Genomic DNA, 22831 nt, shown 5'->3' on the forward strand with positions numbered 1-22831 from the left:
AGCTAATGCGGTCTTGGGATGCATTAGGTGAGGTATTTCTAGTAGAGATAAGGAGGTGCTAGTCCCGTTATACAAGGCGTTGGTGAGACCTCATTTGGAGTACTGTGTGCAGTTTTGGTCTCCCATGTTTAAGAAGGATGAATTCAAACTGGAACAGGTACAAAGACGGGCCACTAGAATGATCCGAGGAATGGAAAGCCTGTCGTATGAAAGGAGACTTGAGGAGCTCGGTTTGTTTTCCTTAACCAAAAGAAGGTTGAGAGGAGATATGATTGCTCTCTTTAAATATATCAGAGGGATAAATACCAGGGAGGGAGAGGAATTATTTCAGCTCAGTACTAATGTGGACACGAGAACAAATGGATATAAATTGGCAGTCGGGAAGTTTAGGCTTGAAATTAGACGAAGGTTTCTAAGCATCAGGGGAGTGAAATTCTGGAACAGCCTACCGAGGGAAACAGTGGGGGCGAAGGACCTCTCTGGCTTTAAGATTAAGCTTGATAAGTTTATGGAGAGAATGGTTTGATAGGATAACGTGATTTAGTCAATAGGTCAATAACGTGCCACCACTGGTAATTAGTACAGAGGGTCAATGTTGGGATATTGAAAGTCTTTTTCCTGAGTGTCTGGCTGGAGAGTCTTGCCCGCATGCTCGGGGTTCAGCTGATCGCCATATTTGGGGTCGGGAAGGAATTTTCCTCCAGGGTAGATTGGCAGTGGCCCTGGAGGTTTTTCGCCTTCCTCCGCAGCATGGGACAGGGGTCACTTGCTGGAGGATTATCTGCTACTTGAAGTCTTTAAATCAGGATTTGGGGACTTCAACAGCTGAGTCAAGGGAGAGAATTATTTCAGGAGTGGGTGGGTCAGCTTTTGTGGCCTGCATCTTGCGGGAGGTCAGACTAGATGATCATAATGGTCCCTTCTGATCTTAAGTTCTATGATTCTATGATTCTATGACTTAAGAGCTTTAACAGAAAAGGCTAATTCCAAAGCAAATGGCTATTGTGGTGATGACCCGAGGTCAGAAACTCAAAGCAGATCCCTCGCTCATCGTCAAAGGAAAAGCCCACACAGGTAGAGGCACTGTCAGCTTGCTTTCTGTGTGGAGATACCATAAATATGGATTCAAAGAAAGATCCTTCATCTCTGGACTCTAACAGGGCAAAATAACTGAATGAGAAGACAGAGATCCCCAGTTATTTCTGGTAGCCCTGAGAGACTTTTGGGAAACTGGTAGATCAGGGGTTGGAAACCTCTGGCATGCAGCTCACCAGGGTAAGCACCCTGGTGGGCCAGGCCAGTTTGTTTACCTGCTGCATAGGCAGGTTCAGCCGATCGCGGCTCCCACTGGCCGCAGTTCGCCGTCCCAGGACAATGGGGGTGGCGGGAAGCCGCGGCCAGCACATCCCTTGCCCATGCCGCTTTCTGCAGCCCCCATTGGCCTGGGACAGTGAACCGCAGCCAGTGGGAACCGCGATCGGCCGAACCTGCCGATGCGGCAGGTAAACATACTGGCCCGGCCCACCAGGGTGCTTATCCTGGCGAGCCGCGTGCCAGAGGTTGCCAACCCCTGTGGTAGATTACTACATCTCTGCTACCATTTGGAATTATAGACTGTGACTCACCTGTACATATATTTTACTTGCTTTAACTAAGACCTGGTCGACAAGGGACCACTGATCGGGCTGCTAAAAGTCCAGTCGGCAGTGTAGCAGGGCTAAGACAGGCTCCCTTCCTGCCCTGGCTTCACATGGCTCCTGGAAGTGGCCAGCCCCCACCCCGAGTGCCAGCTCCACAGTTCCCATTGGCAGGTACAGGCAGAGCCCAGAGTCCCCTGGCCCCTGCACCTAGGAGCCGGACATGCCGGCCGCTTCCAGGAGCCGCCTGAGGTAAGCGTCGCCTGGAGCTCGCACCCCTGAACCCCTTCCTGTGATCTAACCCCCTGCCCCAGGTCAGAACCTCTTCCCGCACCCTAATCCCTCCCAGAGCCCACACCCCATCCTGCACCCTAACCCCCTGCCCCAGTCCTGAGCCCCCTCCCACACACAAACCCCTCATCCCTGTCCCCAGCCCGGAGCCCACACCTCCAGGCAGAGCTCTCGAACCCCCCACCACACACATCCCAAGCCCCTTCCCCAGCCCAGAATCCCCTCCCACGCTCTGAACCCCACAGCCCCACACTCCAGGCAGGAGACCTCACCTGCAACGCAAACCCCTCATCCCTGGACCCACCCCAGGGCCCACACCCCAACCCCTGGCTACAGCCCAGAGCCCCCTTCTGCCACCTGAACCCCTCATTTCTGGTCCAACCCTGGGGCCCACACTCCCAGCCAGAGCCCTCACCCCCCACCCCAACCCTGCCCCAGCCCATTGAAAGTGAGTGACGGTGGGGGAGAGCAAGTGACAGAGGGAGGGGGTGGAGTGAGCGGGATGTGGGGCTTCAGAGAAGGGGCAAGGCAGAGGATGGGGTAAGGGTGTTCGGTTTTGTGCAATTAGAAAGTTGGCAACCCCAATTTAACCTCTCAATAACTTTCATTATTTTTTCTTAGCTAATAAACATATAGTTAGTTTACTATAGAATTGGCTGCCAACGTTGTCCTTGGTGTAAGATCCAGAGTACCAATAGATCTGGGTAAGTGACTGATCTTGGGACTGGGAGGAACCTGATGTGGTGTGATTTTAGGTTTAAGTGACCTTTTATCACAAAGTTCAGTTGTCTGGGTGCAAGACAGACTGGAGAGTCTAAGGGGACTCCATGGAAAGATTAAGAAATTTATTTGAGCATAAGCTTTCATGGGCTAAAACCCACTTCATCAGATGCATGCAGTGGAAAATACGATAGGAAGATAGATATACACAGAGAACATGAAAAAATGGGTGTTGCCATACTAACTATAATGAGAGTAATCAATTAAGGTGGGATATTATCAGCAGGAGGGAAAAAAAAACATTTGTAGTGATAATCAGGATGGCCCATTTCCAACAGTTGACAAGAAGGTGTGAGTAACAGTGTCACACCCGAATGGTCCCCTCCCTCAGGAAGTCCCCGGGGAAGGCAGATCAGCATTGTATGTGGCTAACGCTGTTGCAAGCATCGCAAAGCATTTTGGGGAGGGTCAAAGGTGTGTGAGTGGAGACTGGAAGATTCCTTTGCAGGAGTACGAGAGGCCAAGAAAGCGCAGGGGGAGAAAGAAAAAAGCAGAGAATGGGTTATCTCAGCACTTTAGCTAGCTCCGTGTGACAATAAGACACTGGCCCGGCCCAAGGTGATGGGCTCAATGAGACATCTACAGATGAGAGATCTACAGCTGCCCAGTCATGAGAAGAGGAGAACTAAGTGGAGCAGATCTGCAAAGACAGCAGTGAAAACAGAGTGAATGAGGTGGTGACAGTGAAGGCCAACATAAGGGAAAATAAATTCTCCGGAGCTGGTGTGTTTTGGACAGCTGAGAAGGCCACAGCAAGCTGATTGGGACTGGTACAAAGAGCACCAGGCACAGATGACCCTGGACAATGACACCCCAAAGGAACCCAGGACTTAAAAACCCTCCCAAGAGCTGGAGCAATTCAGAGATTACAGCGGATTCCCCGGATGACCTGACCCCAGGGCAAGAACTCCTGTCCACCCCTCCCCTTCTTCTTAGTATGTTACACCCAGGCCTGGCCAGCCTTGGGTAGTGCATGTGTGATTATGAAAGTGGGTCAGGGCTTGGGACTCTAGTGCTTTCTTCCTTCCCCTGAGTGACGTGGGAGCGTTCCCAGCACTCTCTGCTGTATTTTATTATTTTATTAATAAAGCTTTAAAACTTAGATCCTTGGTGTGCTTTGTCATCTCCTCCCTGAAAAGATCCTGTGGCCCAGGCAGATTGGTAACGAAAATCTGTCAGAACAGTAGGGGGAAAAATTAGCATGGGGAAATAGTTTTTACTTTATGTAATGACCCACCCACTCCCAGTCTTTATTCAAGCCTAATTTAATGGTGTCCATTTTGCAAATTAATTCCAATTCTGCAGTTTCTCGTTGGAGTCTGTTTTTGAAGTTTTTTTGTTGAAGAATTGTGACTTTGAGGTCTGTAATTGAGTGATCAGGGAGGTTGAAGTGTTCTCCAACTGGTTTTTGAATATTATAATTCTTGACATCTGATTTGTGTCCATTTATTCTTTTGCGTAGAGACTGTCCGGTTTGGCCAATGTACATGGCAGAGGGGCATTGCTGGCACATGATGGCATATATCACATTGGTAGATGTGCAGATGAATGAGCCTCTGATAGCATGGCTGATGTGATTAGGTGCTATGATGGTGTCCCCTGAATAGATATGTGGACAGAATTGGCAATGGGCTTTGTTGCAAGGATAGGTTCCTGGGTTAGTGTTTTTGTTGTGTGGTTGCTGGTGAGTATTTGCTCAGGTTGGGGGTCTGTCTGTAAGCAAGGATTGGCCTGTCTCCCAAGATCTGTAAGAGTGAGGGATGGTCCTTCAGGATAGGTTGTAGATCCTTGATGATGCACTGGAGAGGTTTTAGTTGGGGGCTGAAGGTGAAGGCTAGTGGCGTTCTGTTACTTTCTTTCTTGGGCCTGTCCTGTAGTAGGTGACTTCTGGGTACTCTTCTGGCTCTGTCAATCTGTTTCTAAGGTGCCACATGTATTCCTCATTCTTTTTGCTGATACAGACTAACACGGCTACCACTCTGAAACCGGTCACCATGGTAAGACTGGTAACCATAGGCACCAACTTCTGGCGCCAGTGGGTGCTTGACCCCCCCACATTCCTGCCCCTGCCTCACACATACTCCACTCCTGCGCCGCCCCCATTCCAACCTCTTCCCCAAAGTCCATACCCCAACTCCACCCCCTCCCTGCCTCTATTGAACCCCTTCCCCAAATCCCCGCCTCTTCCCCACCTCCTGCCTGAGCATGCTGCGTTCCCGCTCCTCCTTCCCACAGCTTGTTATGCCATGTAACAGCTGTTTCACGGCTGCAAGTGCTGGGAGGAGAAGCGGGAATGCGGCACCAGAAGGGGGAGGAGGTGGAGGTGAAGGTGAGGTAAGCTGGGGCAGGACAGGGAGTTTGGCTGCACCCACCAATTTTTCCCCATGGGCCTTAGTTTCTGCAGGCAAGATTCGCTCTTAGGTACACCAGTGCAGCTCAATTATTTTCAGTGGAGTTACACAAGTAACAAGGCAACATTCAGGTACTTGTCGCACCTTAAAGACTAACAAATTTATTTTAGCATGAGCTTTCGTGAGCTAAAGCTCACTTCTTCGGATGCAACATTGTCTCTGTCATTGGAACATAGTAAACAATTCTGTTCATGATGCATAAGCCAAAATAAAATCCAGTTTGCTCTACCATAGCTGTTTGGTTCTAAGGTCCTAACAGGAATACAGTTTGGGGGATTTTTTGTTGTTGTTGTTGTTGTTGTTTTGGGGGGGGGGGGGAGAGTTGGCACCAAAGTGACCAGGTAACCTTAAATATACACTAAACTACGTTTGAATAATGACAGTTACACAGTCAATTTTCAGAGCAGAGCTGCAATTTAAAGGGATACTGTCACTTGTTTTAGGCCCCAAATTTGGATTTGCCATAAAGTGATTATTATCTGATTGGGAAGTACTACACATTCTAAATCTTTTTTTCTATCTACCATTCCATCAAGAAAGTAAGAATTTGGCCCATACTGATTCTTATTCTCTTTACTCATATTAGTAGATCTGTTGCAAGCAAGAATTACTACAAAGCAAGCAGGCTTTGGTCCTATTTTTTGAAGGAACCATAAAATCTGTAGATTTTATTTTCCCTATGCAGGCCCTGTGGAAAGTTTAAAAAAATATAGAAGACACTAGATACTATTCCTGAGCTGTAATGAAACCTGGCAGTCAATGATGCTACAAAACATACACAATGTTCTGACATAGGTTGGTATATAAAGTTAGGTTATTGTATGTTTAATATGGCTATCATCTCATTTTCTTGCAAAAGAACACAAAATTAGGCTTGCAAGGATTAGATTTTGATCAGTAAATGCTGATTTTGCTGTTCACACAAACCAACAAAAATATTTCCATCAATATTTAAAATTTACAGACAGGGAAAAAAAAGGAAAATGCTGCTTGAGAACTCAGAGTTTGATTTAAGGAAATTTAGTTTGTATATTTTGACATGATATTGACAACATGTGTCTAATGGTAATAAAGCTTTAAACTTTTTGAATCTCAACATCTACTGTCATTAAATAACTATTGTCTGACTCCCCCCCCATAACTTCCCACGGCAGTTAAAATTTAAATCCATAAAAATGGGGGAAATGCTTAAACATCTATATTATCCATGAAAATTATAAAAAATGAAAATTGAAATCTGCCAAGCCTATACAACTAATTTTTGCTAATGCAAAAGGCAGAAAAGATATAATCCTCCGTTTCTGCCCCCTCAAACCTTTAATATAATGACAACATGTCTTTTGCAGTATTTTCACAGCTGAAATGTAAAACAAATAAATGCATTTTCTCTGCATTCCAGATCACATTTGCAAAATGAAGGCTTCTTTGCATGAGACTTTTGATTGAGCTGGCTTCATTTAAATACCAAATTGGGTTCTTCATCTTCCTGCAGTAAGCTGAGGTACTGTTGCTTAGGTAGAACTCCTGTGGTGAAATATGGATTTCATTTTAATGCTCAATCCTGATTGACAAAAGAATATAGATGGACAAATTATAGGAAAAGGTTTAAGTAATTTTTTGGAAATCAACTGTTATAGTGCTAATTAAAAAAAAAATGTCCAGAGCCACGGCAACCTATAGACACCATATCCGCTTACAGTATTCTCTTTATTACTACATCTTTCACATGAAGAAGTAAAGAAAGGCATGTTTTATGTTTAGAAACTGAAATTCATTGTGGTATAATTGTGAATATTTTATGTATACTCTTCCTAGACCTATACGTAGCCTAAAGCTACTTCAACTATGGCTTTCAGTGATGCCTTAGGAAAATTCTTTTCTCTACCTTTTCAGCAATTATAATAATCAATTTCTTCATGTATTTCACTGCAAATCACATTATGCTGATTGATACCTATTTTTAAAAGTCTATTCATATATCATTCTGTCTCAAGTCAACAAGAAACGTAAAGTGTGTCATTCATACTGTAAATTATTCCTACTGTCATTATATTATTTTTGACAAATGAAAGTCTTTAAAATCATTATGGGCTAGAAAGATCTTGCAAATAGATCTGCCTGCATGTACCCTGCCCCCACATAAAGTTCCAATGACTCAGCCTGGCTCCCTGTGGATGCAGTGATGCTCCTGGAAGGATCCATTTGCAAGAGCTAGCCCTTAAAATATTAAGAATTAAGGGGGTTTAATAGCTATTTTATCTATTCTTAAATTATTTCATAATGCATGTATTGTGCAAGGCTGGGCTTGTCACAGTTATAACTAGCGGCACCATTGCAAATTAAACTCACATGACAGCTAGCACAAAGCTGAGAGGTCTTCATTGTGTTTTCATTTTTTACCACAGAAAGGTCCTTGCTCTGCTCCCATTTTTGCAAGAAGGGGAACTAGCTTCTGGGAAGAGTTATGCTTTCACTTGGCTCCAGTGCAGTACAGTGTTTCAGAATTATGATACTTGTTCACCCAATTTATAGTTCCTCAGTTACTTTCATGACCTGAGCAACTCTGCTTCAGACTGATTAAAAATGAATATTTAATGACCTGTAACATTGTCATAGAAATTTGTAAAAAGGTCAAATGAGTGAATTACTTTATTACAAGCAAAAATAAAATGTTTAATAATGACAACTGGAATTTTAAAGGAAAACAGACAGCATTAATGACATGGATTACAGTTGTTGTAGCTAGCACTTATATTTTAGTATCTATGGATTTTAGTAATGCATGAATTATGCCTGTTATTTTGTCTCTAAATATAAATTAAAAAGGCATATCTAGAAAGGTCATGGTTATTTTGATATAAATTAAGGAAGAGGTGGGCAAACAACAGGCCCACGGGACCCTCCTGCCTGGCCCCTGAGTTCCTGCCCCGCAGAGCCGGCTCCAGGCACCAGCGCAGGAAGCAGGTGCTTGGGGCAGCCAATGGAAAGGGGCAGCACATCCGGGTCTTTGGCAGCGGGTCCCTCTCAGAGGGAAGGACCAATCGCCGAATTGCTGCCGAAGAATGAAGTGGCATAGTACAGCTGCTGCCGAAGTGCTGCTGATCGCGGCTTTATCTTTTTTTTTTCCTTCGCCGCTTGGGGTGGCAAAAAAGCTGGAGCCGGCTCTGCTGCCCCTGCTGTTCCCCCTTCCCCACAGCGTCAGCTCACTGCGAGCTCCTGGGGCAGCGCAGCTGCAGAGCCTGGCCTGACCCGGTGCTCTGTGCTGCGCAGTGGCGTGGCTGGCTCCAGCCAGGTGGTGCGGCTGTAGTGCTGCCGGCCACCAGTGCTCCAGGCAGTGTGGTAAGGGGGCACGGTGGATAGAGGGCAGGGGAGTTTGGGGGATGGTGTGGTTGGGGGCGGGGAGGTGGATAGGGGTCAGGGTGGTGAGAGGGTGGGGAATAGGGGGGTTGAATGGGGGTAGGGGTCCTGGGGGGGGCAGTCAGGAAGGGGGGGGTGGATGGGGTGGCATGGGGGCAGTCAGGGCAGTGGTTCTGGGGGTGGTCAGGGGACAGGGAGAAAGGGTGGTTGGATGGGGCAGGGGTCCTGGGTGGGCAGTCAGGGAATGGAGGGATTGGATGGGGCAGGAGTACTGGGGGAGTCATCAGGGGGCGAGAAGCAGGGGGGGTCGGATAGAGGGCAGGGCCGGGCCACTCCTGGCTGTTTGGGGAGGCCCAGCCTCTCATAACCAGCTCTCCATACAATTTCAGAAACCTGATGCGGACCTCAGGCCAAAAAGTTTGTCCACCCCTGTATTAAGGCCTTGATCCTACAAGCGTTTCCTTACAGAAAGGAAACGCACAATTTAATGCAAGCCACTGGGCTCCATGCAGGTACAGGGGGGTTTCACATGTGCAAGCTCATTGCAAAATCCTGATGGTATCCTGGAGAGTTTTGTCATTGCTTTCAATAGAAGGCCTACACAGGGACCTGCAGATGCTCAGTTCCTCTCAAGAATAAATATTTGGTAGCTCATTCAGCAAGTATGTATCAAGAATTCCCCCCAAGTATTTTACAGTTTGGGGTGCGTACCAACAGCCACACAGACTTAACAGCCAGAGCCCAGGATATGGCTTTCTAAGAACATTACAAATACACAAGCATTTTATCCACTACTTCACAGTCAAATACTAAACTAAGATTGCTTCAGTTCAGATCACAGTATAATTTCTTTATCCACCCAGAGTCACAGAATTTGTAACGCATATTCTATACTAGTTGTTCATATTGAACATTAATTCCAAAACCAAGTCACATTCAAAAGCTAGTTAAGGTAGCTAAGTGACAACAATTTACTTACTGAGCACATTTCCAGAACCCAAACATTTAAATCATGGAATAATGAATAATGGGGACAACATAGATCAATCATGCACTGCTTATATTAAATCATAGAATCATAGAAGATTAAGGTTGGAAGAGACCTCAGGAGGTCATCTAGTCCAACCCCTTGCTCAAAGCAGGACCAACACCAATTAAATCATCACAGCCAGGGCTTTGTCAAGCCAGGCCTTAAAAACCTCTAAGGATAGAGATTCCACCACCTCCCTAGGTAAAGAATTCCAGAACTTCACCACCCTCCTAGTGAAATAGTTTTTCCTAATATCCAACCTAGACTTCCCCACTGCAACTTGTTCTGTCATCTGCCACCATTGACTACCTGAAAGGGGGTTCCAAAGAGGATGGATCTAGACCACGGGTTGGCAACCTTTCAGAAGTGCTGTGCCGAGTCTTCATTTATTCACTCTAATTTAAGCTTTCGCGTGCCAGTGATACATTTTAACCTTTTTAGAAGGTCTCTTTCTATAAGTCTATAATATATAACTAAACTATTGTTGTGTGTAAAGTAAATAAGGTTTTTAAAATGTTTAAGAAACTTCATTTAAAATTAAATTAAAATGCAGAGCCCCCCCGGACTGGTGGCCAGGACCCAGGCAGTATGAGTGCCACTGTTGGTGTCATCAGGCATCTGTACTAGGCCTGAATGAACCAAAGTTATTTTATGCTTGCCCAGAGCGCCTCCATGTTTAAACTCTAATCGACCTTACAGGCCAGCAACCGAGAATGGAATGTGTAACAGCTAGTTATCAGTGTAACACTGGTACCAGGAGGTAATAATGAGGCCTGCTTGCACCTGGCTAAGGGGGGCAGGATAACAAATCAAAGAGAGTAAGACAAGATAACAGTTCAAGAAAAAGTCACTAACAAGATGAATTGTTTGCTGCCAAGTATGATTTAACCTGCTTAATGTAATTGCTGCTGCATAGTGTACCTGCTACATGGGAACATAAGGGGGAGGAGGGGAAGGGGAATAGTGGGGGGGTAATGGGAATGCTTAGCTGAAGTTATGTATAAAGAGAGAAAAAGCTGCTTGTAGCTGTGTGCTTGATCTGAGACGCCTCTGTCTCCTTGCACCGCTTTGAGATCTCAAATAAACTTTGCCTGCTTCTCCACCTTGGTGTGTTTATTGGAGCGAAGCACACCGGGCAACAAACCGCTGTTGCTGCCTCGGGCACTCTGGTGCCGGCAACACCACCTTCGGCACCCGTGCCATAGGTTGCCTATGATCTAGACTGTTCTCAGTGGTACCAGATGACTGAACAAGGAGTAATGGTCTCAAGTTGCAGAGGGGAAGGTTTAGGTTGGATATTAGGAAAAACGTTTTCACTAGGAGGGTAGTGAAGCACTGGAATGGGTTATCTCGGGGCGGGGGGGCAGTTAGGTTCCAGGGAAATTTTTTTCACCAGACAAAAACTATATTTTTTATATATATATACACACACACACACATACACACACAGTATAAGTTTTAAACAAACAATTTAATACTGTACACAGCAATGATGATTGTGAAGCTTGGTTGAGGTGGTGAAATTAGAGGGTGGGATATTTCCCAGGGAATGCCTTATTGCTAAATGATGAACTAACACTCGGCTGAGCCCGCAAAGGTTAATACATTGTTGTTAATATAGCCTCGCACTCTACAAGGCAGCATGAATGGCTGGAGGGGAGACAGCATTGCAGACAGAGACACACACCCTGTGTGTGTGAGAGAGAGAGAGACGAATTTCCCCTTTAAGTATGCTGACACCACTCTAAGTACATTGCCTTTTTAAGTAGATCAGGAAGTTGAGACAGCAGCTGCAGCCAGCAAGCTCCCTCCATCCTGAGCCCTGTCATGTCTCCCCCTTGCTCTATGAATGGAGTAAGTGGGTGGCAGGAGCAGGGGGGAGGGGGACACCCTGACATTAGCCCCCTCTTCCCCCCCCCCCCCACAGCAAGCAGGAGGCTCCCGGGAGCAGCTCCACACGGCAGTGTGGGGAGGGACAGCTGAACTGCCAGCAATTGATAGCCTGCTGGGCGGCTGCTGCACAGGGAACTTCCTGCGTGTCCTGGCACCACGGACTGTGGTGCATCCTGGAAGTGGCCACCAGCAGGTCCAGCTCCTAGGTGGAGGCGCGCAAGCAGCTCTGCCTGGCTCTCGCCCGCAGGCACTGCCCCCCCCAGCTCCCATTGGCCAGGAACCGGCCAATGGGAGTCAATGGGAGTGCAGAGCCAGTGCTTGGGGCGGGGGTAGCACGTGGAGCTCCGTGGCCCCCCCCCAGGAGCCGGACCTCCTGCTGGCCGCTTCCAGGGTGCAGTGCGGTGTCAGAACAGGTAGGAACGAGCCTTCCTTAGCCAGGCAGCACCGCTGATGGGACTTTTAACAGCCCGGTTGGCAGTGCTGACCAGAGCAGCCACCACAACCCAGCACCTTACATTCTGTGACCCAGTACTGGGTTGCGACCGGCAGTTTGAAAACCACTGGTCTAGGTCACTCTGGACCCTATCTTTACCCTCCAGCATATCCACCTCTCCCCGCAGCTTAGTGTCATCCACAAACTTGCTGAGGGTGCAGTTCATCCCATCATCCAGATCATTAATGAAGATGTTGAACAAAACCAGCCCCAGGACCGACCCCTGGGGCACTCCATTGGATACCGGCTGCCAACTAAACATCGAGCCTTTGATCATTACCCGTTGAGCCCAACGATCTAGCCAGCTTTCTATCCACCTTATAGTCCATTCATCCAATCCATATTTTTTTTAACTTGCTGGCAAGAATACTGTGGGAGACCATATCAAAAACTTTGCTAAAGTCAAGATATATCACATCCACTGCTTTCCCCATATCTACAGAGCCAGTTATCTCATCATAGACTTGCCCTTGGTGGATCCATGCTGACTGTTCCTGATCACCTTCCTCTCCTCCAAGTGCTTCTAAATGGATTCCTTGAGGACCTGCCCCACGATTTTTCCAGGGACTGAGGTGAGGCTGACCTGTCTGTAGTTCCCCAGATTCTCCTTTATATACATTCATATAAAGTGCAAGGAACATGCATGTTTCATCACAGCACATCTACTTTAACTCTGAACAAGGGTGTAACTGGGTGTCACCACCCAAGCACTCTCTTGTGACTAGGAGTGGCTCTGCAGAACTCTGCCTCCTTTCTCCATCTCACAGGGCTCCTCAATCACTCACCATTTCAGTCCAACAGTAATTAGAATGCTCCTCTCTTGGGGTCCAAATTATTTAGTCTTTATACATGGTCCCTCCAGGCCCTAGCCCCAGTTCAGCATCTCTCTCCTTTAATCAGAAGCTCCCAGCACTCCTTCTCAGGGGTGGGTTCATAGAGCCCAAAGCCAGAAGGGACAACATGACCATCTAATCCAGTGATTCTCAACCTGTGGCCCATGGGCCACTTGCAGCCCAATCAGCACACAGCTGAGGCTCATGTGACATCCTCAGGGCCATACACATTGTGGGCCACACACAGGCACTGACTTTTGTTTTTGCGGGTGGGTGCTTTTGAAGAGGTGTGTGTGTCTGAAGGGGACACTCTGCCAATTTTGGGGGGAGGCTATTTTCAGCATATTTATACACTTCTTTCATATTCTAGTTCAGAGGTAGGCAACCTATGGCACGAGTGCCGAAGGCGGCACGCGAGCTGATTTTCAGTGGCACTCACACTGCCCAGGTCCTGGCCACCAGTCCGGGGGGCTCTGCATTTTATTTAATTTTAAATGAAGCTTCTTAAACATTTTTAAAACCTTATTTACTTTACATACAACAATAGTTTAGTTATATATTATAGACTTATAGAAAGAGACCTTCTAAAAACGTTAAAATGTATTACTGGCACGCGAAACCTTAAATTAGAGTGAATAAATGAAGATTCGGCACACCGCTTCTGAAAGGTTGCCGACCCCTGTTCTAGTTACTGAATGTGTCTGTCATGGGTATCTTTACTATTTTAATAATTATTCAATTGCTATGAACTATGTAATTACATTATCATAAATTACAGTATATTAAAATCATTGCAATCACCTACAAGCTGTCTTCACTAATGTCCCAGTTTAAAGACATTATGTCTCACTGTAGCTTTCTGCATGAAACTATCAGCAATCTTATTTACATCTGGCTTCTTTGGTATTGTTTTGATGCACATTAAGGACAGCTACATTATTCAATTGCGTCTGTCCATTGATGACTAGAGACAATTTTTAAGTCTTCTGAAAATGGAGAATGAATTTAGGATGATACAGGTACAGTGAGAAGGATACTTATGAATTTGCAGTACTCTGGAAACATAGTGCTTCCAGAATACTGCAAATAACTCCAAGCTCTCTTTCTTGATGGGTAACAGCTAATTTAGGCACCATCATTTTGTATGTATAGTTGGGATTAAATTTTGCCATGTGTACTACTTTGCATTTAAAATTGAATTTCATCTGCCATTTTGTTGCCAACTCACCCAGTTTTGTGAGATCCCTTTGTAACTCTTTCCAGTCTGTTTTGGACATAACTATCTTGAGTAATTTTGTATCATCTGCAAACTTTGCCACCTCAGTTTACTCCTTTTTGCAGATCATCTATGAATATGCTGAATAGCCCAGTACTAGCCCCACTATTTACTTCTCTCCATTCTGAAAATGGACCATTTATTCCTACCCTTTGTTTCCTATCTTTTAACTGGAATGCCTGGGAATGCTTTCAGGATCATCTAAGGATTCTTAATTTAATGACAAGCCTTTTGTTATCTTAATCACCCTGCCTCTGTTTAAAAACAAATTCCCTGCCCCAAGGGCAGAAGTTGTTAGCACAGAACTCATCACATTCCACACTCAAGCTCTGACACCTGGGTGCTGAGCACCCACTATTTTTTTTTCCATGGGTACTTGAGCCCTGGAGCACCCACAGAGCATATGCAGCCCACAATGGTAAATAGGTTGAGAACCACGGATCTAATCTAACATCTGTGTAACACAGGCCATGGAACTTCTCCAAAATAACTCCTAGACCATATCTTTTAGAAAAACATCAGATCCAGATTTAAAAATTGACATGGATGGAAAAATCCACCATGACCCTTAGTAAATTGCTCTAATTACAATTTATGCCTTATTTCCAGTCTGAATTTATCTATCTAAGTGCAGCCCACAGTGTGTTATGTGGGCCGCATCCAATACTACGTGTATGGCCCTGAGGATGTCACATGGTCTGCAGCTGTGTGCTGATTGGGCCCAGGTTGGGAACCACTGGTTAAATTCCAGCCTTTGGATCATGTTGTACCCTTTTCTAGTAGACTGAAGAGCCCATTATTAAATATTTGTTTTCTATGTAGGTACTTATAGATTGTAACCAAATCACCCCTTAACTTTATCTTTGTTAAGTTAAATAGATTGAGCTTTTAGAGTCCATCACTATAAGGTATGTTTTCTAATCCTCTAATCATTCTCATGTCTCTTCCTGAACCCTCTTCAATTTATCAACATCCTTCTTGAATTGCAGGCACCAGAACTGAACACAGTATTCCAGCAGTGATTGCACCAGTGTCCACACAAAGCAAAAATAACCTCTCTACTCCAGGTTTGCATTAGTTCTTTTGGCCAAGTGTCACACGGGGAGCTCATTTTTAGCTAATCATCCTCCATGACCCCCAAATCTTTTTCAGAGTTACTGCTTCCCAAGATAGACTCTTTCTTCCTGTAAGTATGGCTACATTCTTTGTTCCTAGATATATACATTTACCCATATTAAAAGACATATTGTTTGCTTGTGCCATTTACCAAGCAATCCAGATCACACATAATGCTGAACCTGGAAGGGAAGCTTCTCATACTCACTCTATATGTACATTACTCCTTGGGAGCAGACAATCTGGGATTTCCATGACTAGCTAGCATGAAGGGCTGGATATCATAGGGGAAAGCTTCAAAGGGACATGGGGACTGGGTTGCACCTTTTGTTAACTTGCAAAAGAAAGACACTCTCCTGTTGGCACAGGGCAGTGTAGCCACCGCGGTAAGTGGATCTAACAACATCGACTTCAGTTATGTTATTCACGTAACTGAAGTTGTGTAAGTTAGATCAATTCACCGTGGTAGTGTAGACCAGCCCTTAGAGTTCACTAATAAGAATGGGAGTTACTCAGTTTACTGCAGCAGAGTGCAGAATGTACAACTACTTGCTTGGGGCCAAGTGCCATAATATGCACCTGAGGTGAAATTTAGCTCTCTGTAGAGGGCCATCACAAGGCCTATGTACCACTCATGTTCAATGTAAGGTAAAGTGGTGTACAGTGCTGGTCCACTACAGAGGAGTGAATTTCATAACCGTTACCTGTAGTTTGTGTTCAACAGCACCTTGAAGCCACAGCTCTTGAACTTTAGGAACAGAGGGAAGTTAAATTATATACACAGACAGAATATTGTAGAGTGAGTATGCATTATAATTGGCTGTTCATTCTTCCTGTTGAAGAAACCATTCTCATGATAGGAGGGAACCAAGCTGGAATGGAAGGACAAACTCCCTTATGTAGGACTTGCCCTCCAGTGCAAGTAGAGGAAGCTGATCATTTCTCACGCACTGAAGGTGTCACTCCTGGAATGGTGTTGCAGGAAGATGCAGACAGGCTGTGGTGATATTGGATTTGATCATTGAAAATATCGATAACCTGAGTATGTGGTAATCATGAGAACTGTTCAGTGACTTAGCTATTGGGTGCAAAGGTAGTTGGATCTCAGAAGACATCTAGAAAAACTTCTGGTGACTGCTGTGGAAGACTCAGGCCTGGTCTGCACAAAGTTATATTAGGTTTCAGAGTAGCAGCCGTGTTAGTCTGTATCCACAAAAAGAACAGGAGTACTTGTGCCCCTTAGAGACTTACAAATTTATTTGAGCATAAGCTTTTGTGGGCTACAGCCCACTTCTTCGGATGCATGGAATGGAACATATATTGAGGAGATATATATACACATATAGAGAGCATGAAAAGGTGGGAGTTGTCTTACCAACTCTGAGAGGCCAATTAAGTAAGGAAAAAAAGTTTTGAAGTGATAATCAAGATAGCCCAGTACAGACAGTTTGATAAGAAGTGTGAGAATACTTACAAGGGGAGATAGATTCAATGTTTGTAATGGCTCAGCCATTCCCAGTCCCTATTTAAACCTAAGTTGATTGTATCTAGTTTGCATATCAATTCCAGCTCAGCAGTTTCTCGTTGGAGTCTGTTTTTGAAGCTTTTCTGTTGCAAAATTGCCACCCGCAGGTCTGTCATTGAATGACCAGACAGGTTAAGGTGTTCTCCTACTGGTTTTTGAGTGTTATGATTCCTGATGTCAGACTTGTTTGCGTAGAGACTGTCCGGTTTGGCCAATGTACATGGCAGAGGGGCATTGCTGGCACATGATGGCATATATCACATTGGTAGATGTGTAGGTGAATGAGCCCCTGATGGTGTGGCTGATGTGATTAGGTCCTATGATGATGTCACTTGAATAGATATGTGGACAGAGTTGGCATCGGTACATAAACTATTTCAATTAGGGCTATGAGTTTTACATAATAATTAAGCCAGTACAATCCTCAAGATAGATGCAGTTACACTGGTTCAAAGGTGCATTATATCTAGATAACTTATTCCCATAAGGGAAGGGGAATAAGTTATACTGGTACACGTACATCTATAGTGCTACAGCTGCACCCGCAAAAGGAAGGTTATATTGCTTTAACTATACTGGTATAATTAAAGCCGTACAACTTTTGTGTGTAGACAAGCCCGCAGTGTTTGAACTATGTACTGATATCTATGACATACAGAGGTGCAGGAATGATGACCTGGGAGTTAAATTTAAGTTACTGGAAAAAAGTCTTAAGTCACACATGAGTCAAACAGAGAGATTTGCTAGGGTTACAAAACAAAAATATCTGTATCCTTAAAAAACAGGACGGAAGTTACAGCTGTACTGGAGGAGTGACAGGTTCAGGCCACAAAGATAAATTTTGATAAACTACTAAGGTGTCAGACAGAGCCGGCTCTAACATTTTTGCCGCCCCAGGCAAAAAAAAAAAAAAGAGCGCTGCCCCGCCCCTGCGAGCGTCACACCGCCCAAGTCCCCGCCCCCCTAAGCGTCACGTCGCCCAAGTCCCCGCCCCGCTGAGCATCGCGCCGCCTAAGCCCCCCTCCCCTCCTGAGCACCGCACCGCGCCACCCAAGTCCCTGCCCCCCCCAAGTGTCGCGTCACCCTAGTGCCCGCCTCCCCGAGCGTCGTGCCGCTGAAGCCCGCCCCCGCTGAGCGCCATGCCACCCAAGTCCCCGCCCCCCCAGTGCCACGCCATGCCGCCCAAGCCCTGCCCACCCCCCCCAGCACAGCCAGGCCGAAACAAAAAAAACAAAAACAAATCCCGCCCCGTCCCAAGGTGCCGCCCCAAGCATATGCTTGGTAGGCTGGTGTCTGGAGCCGGCCCTGGTGTCAGATAAACTGGAAATAAAAATAGGCACATGACCAAAAATAATCAATGTAAGTATCTAAATACCAAATCATAATACAAATACATTATACAAATATACCAGTAGGACTATATTGTTGGCCTTAAGATCAGCAGTGGGCTATTGAGTGCATAATGTTGAGAGAAATCAAAGAGGCATCTAAATCTAATAAAATTGTAATTACCCATATATAATCTGGTCAAATGTCACAGTGGGTGTAGGGAAGCAATTTCTCAACACCTCAAACAGTTACATCTTGCAACAGCTAGTTCTAGAAGGGAGTAACTATTTCTCCACTGAGGTCTTGCGTAGTCTAGGGAGATTTGCACCAGCACCACTGTTTACAACAGTACCAACCCCTAATGCACACGCTGCACCAGCAAAAAAACAAAACATAAACCCGTGGCTTGCACCAGCGTGCCTTACCTCAGCAGGTGAACTAGCACTGATGCAAGCCCCGTGTCCCAGGGCTGCAGGCAGCACCTCCATGGGGGTGGGAGGAATTGCACTGGCGTAGGGGCACGTATACAAAACCTGCACTACGGACTGCGCCTCACGCCGAAGCCACACACAGCAAGTGTGTTTGTTTCAGCAAGTAGGAACATAGCAGACCGGGTCATACCAAAACCTAGCACGGCCACACCACTTGAGAAAGGGGGATTTAAAACTCCATCGCGCCCTCCCCCCATTCCTCAGGGGCTCTCCTGTGCTCTGCGCTGCCCCCCTCACAGAGCAACCCCGGGCCCCGCGTGCCCTCCCCCGGGCTGCCCGCCCCCTGCGCGGGTCACAGGGGATGCCCTGGGCTTTCCCCCGCGCTGTCCTTCCGCCGGGCGTTGCCCGGCAGAGCTGTTCCGCGCCCGCCCCGGGCTGCCAGTGCCCTGCCCCGGCTCCAGGCCCTGGCTGGCGTGGCCCGTGCGCGGCACTCGCAGTAGCTGCCAGGTGCGGGCCGGGCACCACAGGGCCGCTCCCGCCCAGAGGCTCGGCGCCGAGCTGGACCCAGCGGCTGCGGGGGAAGGTTCCGCAGCCGGCTGCCCAGCGCGCCGGTAGTGGGACAGGCGGCGCCTGGAGCTCCGGGACTGCCGGCGCCAGGCTCCCCTCCGCCCGCGGGTCCTGCCCGCCTCCCGGCTGGGGACACACCTGCGCGGAGCCGGTGAGTAGCGAGAAGCGGGGCTCGCCCCCGGCTGAACAGGCTCGTTTGTTTCCTCCCTGCCTCTGCGGGCTCCAGGCAGCTGCTGGGACACGCACCTCCCCCTGCGGTCCGGGGGCGCTGGGTGCCGGCGGGAGTAGGAGGCGGGTTGTTGTAACAGCTGGACTCGGGGTGCAGCAGCCCTGGAGCAGGGGGGCGGCCTTGAGTGCAAATGATACCCCGGGGGGGGGCAGGTGTGGGCCTTAGAAAAAATGGGTTTTGCAGCTGTTGTGTAACTCCAACGCACACTTCCAACACAACTTGGCTTAAGGGCTTGAAGGCTTGTTTGATTCACTTTTCCTCAGCGAAAGCTATCGCCTAGGCCTACTACTTTTACCTTCTGGGAGTTCCCCGTTCTCAGGCCCTGATCTTGCAATGAGCTCTGTGCAGGTGGACCACTTGCCCGTGCAGAGCCCCACTGAAGTTACGGGATAGGGGTCAGATCACATTGCAGAAGCCTTCTTTACTTTCATACTGACATAAGCAACCCTGAAAAAAAATCTTAATGTAGACAAAGCCAAACAGAAACACACTAACCAGTGGGTACAGCTCTAACAGTTGTAGCACCAATGTATTGTATACAAAGACTGGGTGGGGTCAGGGGTTTTTGGCCATTAATTTTCTAACACTGGTGTAGTTCAATCCTATGAGATTGGTTTATTGTTAGTTCACAAGACCTGGAAGTGTATCCTGCACACAGGTTGGCCATTCTTACAGTTGGCAGGTGTATGTGCTTTTAAACTCCAGAGTGACTGCTGTAGATTTTAGAATCTTAAGGAATTTCTGCTAAATCTGCATAGTGACCATTGTAGAATTTATGAATTGTGGTTTGACTGCTGTGGTGTTCTAAATTCTGTAGCAGTAAATACAGACCTTTTACACTTTGGAAGAATTAATATGGAAGCATATGTAAATATTTCTTAATATAAATGACAAAATAGGTTACACTGTTTAAAACCTAGGAAAATTCAAGACTGATATGTTAATTACAATACAGTTAAGGTTAACCATTAATTTAATGTGTCATTATCAATGTTTTAAGTTTAAATTTATTTTCCATTTTTTTCTTGCAGTTTTTTTTCTTCCTGTAGCAATTTAAACTCTGTCTCATTACTCTCAACTTATTTAAACCCTGATCCTGCAAATGCTTTCACATGCAAGTAACTTTACCCAAAGGGACTATCTATTTGCATAACTGGGAGTGTAGATTAAATTATTCAAATCAGGGACTGAGTCTTCCTACATATTGTATGGTGCCAAATAGAATAGCGCACTAATCCTGGTATGCTATAGCTCAAACAGAAGTTATGGGCTTGATGCAGAAATTATTGAGTGAAGTTCTTTGTTGTGCAGGAGGTCAGACTGGCTGATCATAATGGTCCCTTCTTGCCTTAAAATATATTAATCTGATCTACTGCAGTATAAATATTAAACACTAATAAATGGATTTTCTCATCTAACAAATAATGTCTGTTGTGTCCATCCTATACATATAGGCCATAAATCTTCCAATTATTGTACACGCCTTGTGATTTCCCTGTACCTGGCATAAGAGGGGAGTGTTGGTGGAGACTAAATCGCCATGCGACTAAAGACCAGAGTGTTGTGTATTTTATTTACAATAGGAAGAAGTAGGCAGTAAGAGTAATACTTCAGGGACCTTCATTGTGAATTTCCTTACTTTCAAACTTTTGTTTGCTTTTGTGCAATATCACTCTATTGTTAAAGTTATGTATAATTATTTATAACCTTACTATATTTTACTCAAGATATCTGTTTGAAATTATGGAGGCTGCTAAAAGTTTTAGCTCATTTCAGAATCTGCCACCAGACCTCCTCCCCTTTGACTAGAGCTCTAAACATCTTTAAATCTCCAGTGAGCACAAACATGCTGAGGAACTACGGTAGCTGTTAGAGAATTGGATTCACTCAAAGTCCTATTGATAAGAAGCATGAATGTGTACGTGCCAGTTATCTAGCATACTTTCTAGTGAGTACCAGCATTCACCTGGTTCATCTGAGAGTTAGTAATTTTCTAATGGGTTTGACATAATGGATATGGGTACACACAGTTTTGTGTTTTACAATATCTTATTTGCATAGTTCAGCATTGGAGCGTAACAGATGTGGAAAATCAATATACCTGCAACGGAAGGATACAATCCCCTGATACAGAATGTATTGGATATTAAATTTCTGTGTCTGCATGGGAAAGGTTATACTGAAAACAACCCAAGTTGTGTATTTAAACCAATATAGTTACACCAGTATAACCCTCCATGTAGACATCCTTATTCTGCTATGGAGTGCTTTTTGTTTAGTTTAGTTTGTTGTTTGGAAAACTAATCTGAAAAAAAGCCACTCCTATACCAAAATAAAAGTTTTTCATATGGTGGGTTATGACAGTATGACTTTATCGGTATAACTGGTAAAACATTCCCACATGGACAAGCTCTAATAGTTGCACTTGATCTTATTCAAAAAGCGAAGTTCAATAGATGTTGTGACTATTTCTTGGTACAAAATATACAATTAAAAGCCATAATAGTAATAACACATTGTCCTATATAATCTTTCATCAGATCTGCTCAAAACACTTTACAAATGCTAATTATGAATTAAACCTCACAACATCATTAAGAACTAGATTAGAAGTATGCCTGTATTGGGTAAACTGCAGCCCTAAGAGATTAAGTAACTTGCCCAAGGCATGTCTATATTTCTATTGACTAGAACTAGATTTATCCACGGTATAACTGTTTGGGCCTGAGGAGTCCATGTTTCCAGTGCCCACCACTAGAATTACAAATAGTTGCTAGCTATGGTTGGTGCCCCAATATTGGACCATTTGTCTTTTTTCTTCTGCAAAGATCTCTATTTGTTTAATCAAAGTTTATAAATTAAATTTAAAAATGGTCCAACTTCAGAAGCTTCACTTCGGATAAGACTCAGAAGTTTGAATGGCTCAACTATAAAATTGCAATGGAAATCTTTTGAAAACTGCCCCCTCATGATATTTTCAATACTTCATAATAGGGTCAAAAATATCAAAAGAAACATCATTTTCTTAGTGTTTGGGTATTTCTAGTGCCAAAGACAACCAGGAAATGCAGAGACTTGCAAAAATTAAATACAACACAGAACAAGAGTTCACCCACTTTTTTTGAAATGCCAAAAAAGGTTTCGCTTAGTTCTTATTTTACCTGAACCTGGCTGTTAATCCCTAGTTACCCACATGCTCTTCTTACACAACAGAAAATGTGATCTTAAAAGAACTGTTTTTGTATTTTTGGCTTTCTGTAACTTTGTCATTAAAATGTAGATATAGAAATGCGTATAAAAAAAAAGGAATAAAGAGAATAAAAATAGGCTTCCCAAGTGACTCGATTTGCAGGAAACTTCTTCAGTGGTGTTAGATGCCACTAACAAAGGTTCTGTGATTTTTGTCAGAAGCTGGGAACGGACAACACGAGATGGATCACTTGAGGATTACCTGTTCTGTTCATTCCCTCTGAAGCACCAGGCACTGGGCTAGATGTACCTTTGGTTTGACCCAGTATGGCTGTTCTTATGTTCTTATTTACATGGGTCAATACACATGCCCCCACATCCAAACCGGATTACTATTAAATGTTATACTATGGTATAACTCTAAGGACCCAATCATGATTGGGG

The 22831-nt window shown here is 45.2% G+C and overlaps 1 long non-coding RNA gene across 1 annotated transcript; it reads left to right on the top strand.

Annotated features, from left to right (window-relative positions):
* Positions 1-989: 989 nt before the first annotated feature.
* Positions 990-7856, top strand: LOC123362006. The gene is made up of 3 exons (XR_006576312.1): positions 990-1074; positions 6519-6620; positions 7525-7856. It is a non-coding gene; the product is annotated as an uncharacterized LOC123362006 (long non-coding RNA).
* The last annotated feature ends 14975 nt before the right edge of the window (positions 7857-22831 follow it).

The sequence above is a fragment of the Mauremys mutica genome, chromosome 1, assembly GCF_020497125.1.
Source record: "Mauremys mutica isolate MM-2020 ecotype Southern chromosome 1, ASM2049712v1, whole genome shotgun sequence".
NCBI classification, from domain to species: Eukaryota; Metazoa; Chordata; order Testudines; family Geoemydidae; genus Mauremys; species Mauremys mutica.